The sequence below is a fragment of the Callospermophilus lateralis genome, unplaced genomic scaffold (genome assembly GCF_048772815.1).
Source record: "Callospermophilus lateralis isolate mCalLat2 unplaced genomic scaffold, mCalLat2.hap1 Scaffold_260, whole genome shotgun sequence".
NCBI lineage: Eukaryota > Metazoa > Chordata > Mammalia > Rodentia > Sciuridae > Callospermophilus > Callospermophilus lateralis.
Window position 1 is genome coordinate 1,021,286 of NW_027513384.1, and position 8,102 is coordinate 1,029,387.

At 37.1% G+C, this 8,102-nt stretch overlaps 1 pseudogene; it reads right to left on the reverse strand.

Annotated features, from left to right (window-relative positions):
- Window positions 1-5,807: 5,807 nt before the first annotated feature.
- On the reverse strand, window positions 5,808-7,977 carry LOC143387333 (zinc finger protein 511-like; annotated as a pseudogene).
- Between the last annotated feature and the right edge of the window lie 125 nt (window positions 7,978-8,102).

The window sequence follows — 8,102 nt, forward strand, 5'->3', positions numbered from 1 at the left end:
TGTTACAAATTAAATGCAATAGTCTGTTTATAGTGGATAGTATATTAGGACTAGGATGAATTACCAGACAATGCAAAACTGACAAACTTAAAAAGCTACCAGTGTAAATCATCGTACCAACAGAATAAGAGAAAATGCATATGAATATTTCAATAGATACAGAAAAAGCATTTGACAAATTCAACACCCATTTATGATAAAAGAAAAAAGCACTCAGCAAATTGGGAATGGTAAAAATCTAACTCAAGATGATAAGCCTACAGTTAACATTACATGTAATGATAAATAACCAAACACTTTCCCTCTGAACCTGGGGACAAGAAAAAAATGTGCACTTGTGCAATGTCTTTTTAACATACTGAGGACAGTTCTGGTAATGCTTTCTGACAATTGTAAAAGCCATAAAATTAAGAAAGAAGAAATAAAACTATGGGTATTTTCAGGTGATAAAGTTGTATACAAAGAAGATGTCAAAGAATCTATAAAACCACAGAAGTATTAACAAGTAAACTCAGCAAAAATCAGTTGTTTTCTTACATTCTACTAGCACAAACTAGAAAATGTAAAAAAAAAAAATCCATTATGATGACATCACTAAGCATTAAGTATTTAGAAATAAATCTGACAAAATATTTTCAAGACTTTTACACTGAAAACTATAAAAATTTATTGAGAAAAGAAGACCTAGATAGAGAGCTATATTATATTCATGGAATGAAAAATAATATGATTAAAATGACAGTTATCCCCAAATAGATCTGTAATTCAGTGCAATGCCAATCAAAATTCCAAATTTTTTTTTCTTCCAAATTAACATTCATCCCAGGAGCAGGATGAATCTTTGAAAAGCATGGTAAATGTTAATTATCTTGACTATGGTATTGGCTTCACAAGTGGACATATATGTCCAAATTAATAAATGGCACATTAAAATACACAAAATTCACTGCAAACCAATTATGCCTCAATAAATTTATAAGCAAAATATAAAAACAGGAGGAAGTTTGATCACCTTAATGCCTATATATATAAAAACAGACAAAATAAGCAAATTCCTGGAAAACTACAAAATATAAAGACTGATCCTGAGAAGATAGAAAGTCTTATTTTAAAACTAATAAATTGAGATATTTAATTTTTTTAAAAATAGTATTATCCCAAATAAAATATCAAAGGTCAGATGATTTTGCAGATTAGTTTGATCTTTTCCCTCCAGAATTGATTAATTCAAAATCTTTCAAGTAATGGAAGAGGCTGCCCTTTCCAACCAGATCTGCAAGTCTAGTATAACCAAAACAGATGGTGACAATTTGAAAAAGGATATCTAAAAGCCTACCTTAATCTTGACATGGTACAAAATTCCTAAACAGGATATTAGCACAATGAATTGATTATATAAAAATAAAATATGTAATGCCCCCCCAAAATTTAAGGATTTAGGAATAAAAGATCACATGGTTATATCAACATCTATGGAAAACACATTATATGAAATTCAATTAATGTTTTCTCATTATCAAAATAAGTATAGAATAAAATTACCTTAATTACAAGGTGTATTTTCAAAAACCTATGGTCAATATTGTTTGGATGGGGAAACCTAAAAATTTGGCTGTAGTCTACTCAGTGCTTTTGTATAAATTAGAAAAAATAATCTTCCTTGATTGATGGATGGATTAATATTTAATAAAGAACATACTTAATGATAACTATTACAAGAGTTATGATTCTTGTTATAATACTCTGTATAAATGCAAACCATATTCTTGAGCAGAATAAATTAGAAATATTCTTCATAATAGTCAAGAATTCAAAAAGTCATTTAAAGTTCTTATTAAATACATTAAATACATTTTTAAAAGATGTGTACTTATTTATTTATTTATTCTAATTAGGTATATATGACAGAAGAATGCATTTTGATTCATTGTACACAATTGCAGCACAACTTTTCATTTCTCTGGTTGTACTCAATGTAGCATCGCACCATGCTTACAGTCATACAGGAACCTAGGGTAATGATGTCCATCTTATTCTACCAGCTTTCCTACCACCATGCCCACTCCACTTTCCTCCCTCCCCTTTGCCCAAAATTCCTCCATTCTCCCCATGCCCTTCCCCATTATGGGTCAGCATCCACTAATCAGAGAGAACCTCTAGCCTTTGGTTTTTTGGGATTGGCTTATTTCGATTAGCATAATATTTTCTAACTCTATCCATTTACCTGTAAATGCCATAATTTTATTCTATCTTAATGCTGAGTAATATTCCATTGTGTATAAATACCACAGTTTTTTTTTTAATCCATTCATCTGTTGAAGGGCATCTAGGTTGGTTCCACAGTTTAGCTATTGTGAATTGTGCTGCTGTAAACATTGATGTAGCTGCTTACTATAGTATGCTGTTTTTAAGTCCCTGGGGTATAGAATGAGGAGTGGGATAGCTGGATCAAATAGTGGTTGCATTCCAAGTTTTCTAAGAAATTTCTATAATGCTTTCCAGATTGGTTGCACCAATTTTCAGTCCCACCAACAATATATGAGTGTGCCATTTCCCCTATGTCCTTGCTAACACTTATTGTTGTTTGATTAGTACAAATCTTGCTTTCATAAAAATAAAATTCTTTGACAATTTCAGTGCTTATTTTCTCCAATATATCATCTCAGATAGAAGCAGTCATTAGGTAGATAACTCTTTTGTGGGAAATTATTTAAGTAGGCTTTAATAACTTTGAACATGAGGAATTATGTTATTCACTTTTTAGTGATATTAATAATATTGGCAAAGTTAAAAACTGTCTAAAAATAATGAATATATCCAGAAAAGTTTCCAATAAATTTTACGGCAAATATCTCATGAGTTTTGGCATGAGACTCTGGAATTCATTTAGCATAAATATGATATCACTATAAACACTTTTTAAAAAATAATTGTAGTTTCTTCCATGATTTCAATGTTAAAACAACCACTAAATTTTGGCTTGTGTATCATTTTGTATAAAAGCTTATTAGTTACTATATTTATATCTGGCTTTGTAATTAAAATATTGATAAATTTAAACACTGAATATAATAATGTCATCTTGATACAGCAAGCAAATGTTGAATGATATGCAATTCAACATGAAATTCCAAATTTGGCAAGTATATTACATCAATTTTATCTATTCCCAGTTTAAGACACCAGTTAGAAAATTATTAAGCAAATATTATTTTACACGTTGTATCACAAAGTGTTATTTAAACAATTCCTTGTCAGAAGTTAGAACAGTAAGTATTGACCCCATTTGGAAATGATAATTCCTAAATGATGTAATAAAATATCAAAAAATTCTGATTTTTTTTAGAGTAAGACACTTTATTGCCTGTTTTGGAAAAACAATTACAATAATCAGTATATAAATTTCTTACATCTAAAATCAATAAGAACAATTTTAAAAATTAATAATTCTAAGTATTATATATTAGATTAATTATATAGTAAAAAATCGGAACCCTAGAAAATGTGACCCTGATAATATAGCAGAAAAACATAAAGGCCAACTTGTTGGGGGTCTAGAATTCAGATTACATAAAAACAGAAATATGATTACCAAGTGGGAAGGTTACCTAAGAGAGTTGCTCAAAGAAATAAGTGGAATAAAGGAAATCAAATCTCCATTAAAGTGAGGAATTTATTACATTTCCCCCAGTTATTTGTATTTCTGTTCAATTTATTCTATATTTGTTACACCACTTATAATATATAGTTTAGGATGAGTCCATCATTTTATGTTATTTCAATGAAGATATTATTGTAAATTTACTTCTTTCCTTTTGCTCATCTATATCATCAATTTAGTCCACCCCAAAATATGTACTAAGCACCTGTTATGTACCAGACACTATTTGAACCATATATCATGAGTGAATTAGATTAAAAATCTCTGCCCTCAAAGAGTTTATATTCCAGTGAGAAACACAGCTACCAGCGTATATTCTGTTACTTAGAAATCTCACTGAGTTCGAATAATAGTGCCAAAGTGGAAATAAAAATCAATGGTGGCCAAATTTAAGCATATAGCATGTCAGCAATTGTCAATAGAGTATTGAAAGAAATAGAGGTAAGTATTGTAGCCTGTTACCAAACTGCGTGGGTGTGAAGAATTCTTCTGGCAATACATGCCTAGTTAAGAAAAAAAATAAACTTCCACAACTGAGGATAAGAGCTGTTATATTTACTGAGCTACATCCTGAATATAACAGTTACTTAAGGACAATGTTCAGTGCCAGATAAAGCAATCCCTAAATATATGTCAACTAGCAATGTAAAATGGGTTCATTGCATCCTTGAAAATCCTTCATAATAAAAGATGGCGTACAAACCTGAGCCCTTTGCTGGGCTAGTAATTTATATTCATGAAGAGGATGCATCCTGCAGTGATCATTTAATTAACAAATATAGAGCATTCTAGAGAGAAATGATCCTTCCCTTATGCCAAATGTGTCATTCAACATCAGTGTCACTGCTGAGGTATCAAGAGTGTCAGATAAATCTTCAAATACCATATACTCTGTGCAGTGGAAGTAATTTCACTGGGGATAAAACTGCCATTGGGCTCAATTACCTCCATGCAGTCTAATTCTGGAAGGTAGGCAGGCACTCTTTTAAGCTTCAAAAGGCTTCATCACCAGAATGATTTCCCTGGACATGGAATATGTTTCTCTTCAGCATTAAATGCAGTTTAAAACCAAACAATCTTTGGGAAAGATTTTAGCAGGCACTTTAGCTCTCTCAGTTAGTGGGTTTCTTAAAAGCATGCATAGCAATGAGGAAGCATAGTCATTGCACTGTATTACCATCCAGATTTTTAAAACAACCTACAGAGAAGGAGTGATATTTTATCAATGGATTGTGAAATGAGTCATTTATATAAGGTCAACAAAGGTTTACAGTGAGCATAGACAGATATTCAAAATCCACTAGGACTTGCTCATGTTTACCATTCATTTCCCCATGAATTTTGTGTGTTCCTTATAATCTATTTGCATTGAGCTTTCCATTCATACAAAGTACTTTATAATGAAAGAGTTACTTAAAATCATTTAAATTTGTTTTTAGCTCACAGGCAAATGGTAACTTGTTAAAAAAAATACAGCAAAGTTATTACACCATAAGCACAATACAATGTGAATTTCATTTTTTTAAAGAATAATAAGTACTCTTCTGATAAAACAGTTGAATTTTGATAGACCAAAGAATGCATTCTGCTGTAGGGAACCCTGAAAATCAGATTATTTAATCAATATCTACCAACTTATTTTTATTATCTTGCTCAAATAATTCAAACATAATGTTTTAATTTTAAGAAAGTAAATTTTTAAAAAACTCTGTTTGCCAATGCAACTGTTTGTACATTGAAATTTTATGTTACTACTTTGCTACATTAAAGTATTTAAGAAGTAAAAAAAAAGCATGAATGGACATTTAGTTATGCCTCGATGTTTCAATTAATTTCTAACTAAATATTTCAAAATACTGAATTTTGAATGTTCTGCATAATATATTGAAGTTTGGTCACCTTTACAAAGAAAATTTTATTTTCCAGAATATGCACAATTTCAAAATGTGTTCAATCTATGCACAATTAGCAATCTGTGTTTTGTTCTTTGGAACTGCTTAAGTTGTAATAAATACCTTTTACACTGAGTGATCTCTTAGTCAATAAGGAAATTCTTAAATATGTAATATGATATTTTTATTTTTTTTTAGGGAGAAATTTTAACAGAGAATTAGAAGCTGCTTTTGCTAAAACACTGACCCTCCAATTAGGCCTGCAGATGCCCAATGGGTAACTCAAAGCAGGATGAAAAGCTTGACATCTCTGCCATCATTTTGTCTCTGCCTTTTATCAGCTTAGACTCTGGATCAGGTCCCTGCTCAGCTCTGTACACAGGGACGTGAATCACTGAAGGATATCTGTGCAAAAATGGGAAACACAAGTTCGACTAGCCCTGAATTTACCTAACCTATCTCATAACACACCAGAATGTTCTGGTTTTCAACCTCATGAGGCCAACACTTGCCCAGTGTTACTGTCTCAAGAAGATGTCCACACTGACCTGTGGATGTAGGTCCGCTTCTCACCTACAGGTGCTGGGGGTGCTGCTGCAGGCTCGGAGCAGACTTCCATTGCATCCCCTTCATCCCTGAGAGCTGCAGTTGACAGGTAAGCATCAGACCCCCGAATGGCTGGGTTGCAGAAGACAGAGTGTCAGCAACGGCTCAGCATAACTCCCACAGCCCTAGCTTCCCCCAGAAATAAACTTTCAAGCAAAGGACTCTTTTTTTCTTGCAAAGATATTCTTACTCTGTTGGCATAGTCTAATTTTACAGTGCAATTTCCAGGCTATCAAAAAAAAGGGGTGAATGCTTATGGCAAGGTCACAGTTCACATATTATGCCCTGTATTTTATATATTTAAATATGATCATACTCTGTCTTTCAAATATAGTGTTTTTATGGTGCCACATGGTATAAGCCTACCAAGGGGGAGGATGCTCATGGCTTTGGATGAACTCCATAGGCCCCTGCTGGCAGCTTCCTAACTCTGAAAACTAGGGCATGTGGGATTCAGCCCAGATGCAAGTATGGGAAAGGAGTGCCTGCCATTCCTCCATCCCTGTTTTGCTACTCCTGGCCAGGAACTCCTCTGAGATTTCCCTTTGCGGGGAGGCTACCCTATTTGTGTAACACCTTTGAGTACTGACCCCCATGGTCAGAATGTCAGCTACCTGCAGGTATATACAAACAAAAAAAGCCTCCACCCATTCAAGCTGCTCTCACATCTCCTAAGACCAGAGGCGGCCAACAACCCTACTCCTCACGTACCCTCTGCTTGTCTTGGGCTTATCAAACCGGAAATCCGCGGGGTACAGGATCACCATGTGATCCTTCTGGTCTTGGCTGGTCTTAAACTTCTCTGGGCAACCTTCAATCAAGCACTGGTACTGCAAAAGAAAGGGTGTCACCTCCCTGATCCAAGTCCCTAGCACAACGTGTGCCCAGCCTGATTAATTACCCACCATGTCCTGCCTCTCCGCCAGGATCTGGAAGAGGGAGTCATGCCACTCCAGAATGAGGGCATCCAGCAGGTGTCCGGAGGGGAAGGCGTGGCTGCAGAGGGAGTAGGCATTCCCGTGTAGCATGTTGTAATGGTGCTGGTAGTCCTCCAGGGCAGCGAACACCTGGAAGCAGCCGGGGATCTGACAGGTGAACTCAGGCACCCTGGGAAAGGAGGCTAATCTCAACGGAGGAGGCACACTTGGCTGAAGCAGAAACCCCAGTGTGACTTTTCATCCAGAGTAAGAGGCCCAATAAAGCTCCTGAAGTTCTTTTGGAACTGGGAACTGAACTCAGGGGTGCTCTACCACTGAGATACATACAACCCTAGCCCTTTTCATTTTTATAGTGAGACAGGGTCTTGCTACATGACCCAGGCTGGCCTTGAACGCTGGGATTCGAGGAGTGCGCCACCGCGCCACACTCCAAGCCTTACTTATTAAAAAATGAAATTTCCCTAACAGGCCACAGACGGAGTAGAAGCCAGTCACCAGATGTGCCAACGCTTGCACCGGAGGGTCTCTGTGGAGGGATCTGAGCCCTCAGCTGCACAAGGTGGTGCGGGGGAACGGGCGCTGGCGGTGTCGCTCACCTGGATCTCTCCGGCTCCTCGGCCACCTGCGTGAGCACATCCTGCCGGTAGAGATGCTTCTGCACGTCCCGGTCCTACAGGAGACAAGCGCTGAGGTTAAGGCCGGGGCCCGCCCCTGCGCCCCTGCACCTCGAAGAGCTCGTGCTCCAGCGGGAGGCGCACTGGACATGCCACAAAGCGGAAGGGCGCCGCCCGGGCCGCGGGGTCCCTCTCCACTGGCAGGTGCTGGCCGCCCCGGGAGTGCGGGCCAGGCGGGCGCACGGTGCGGCGGCGGGTAGCAGCATCACCCTTCGCGGCGGCGCTGCAGCCCGTCGAGCCGGACGTGACGTAGCTGCGCTTCCTGGGGCGGCCCGCGAGCGCAGCGGCTACGGTGGCGGCGGAGGTGAGTCGGCGCTTAGCTGGTTCTTGC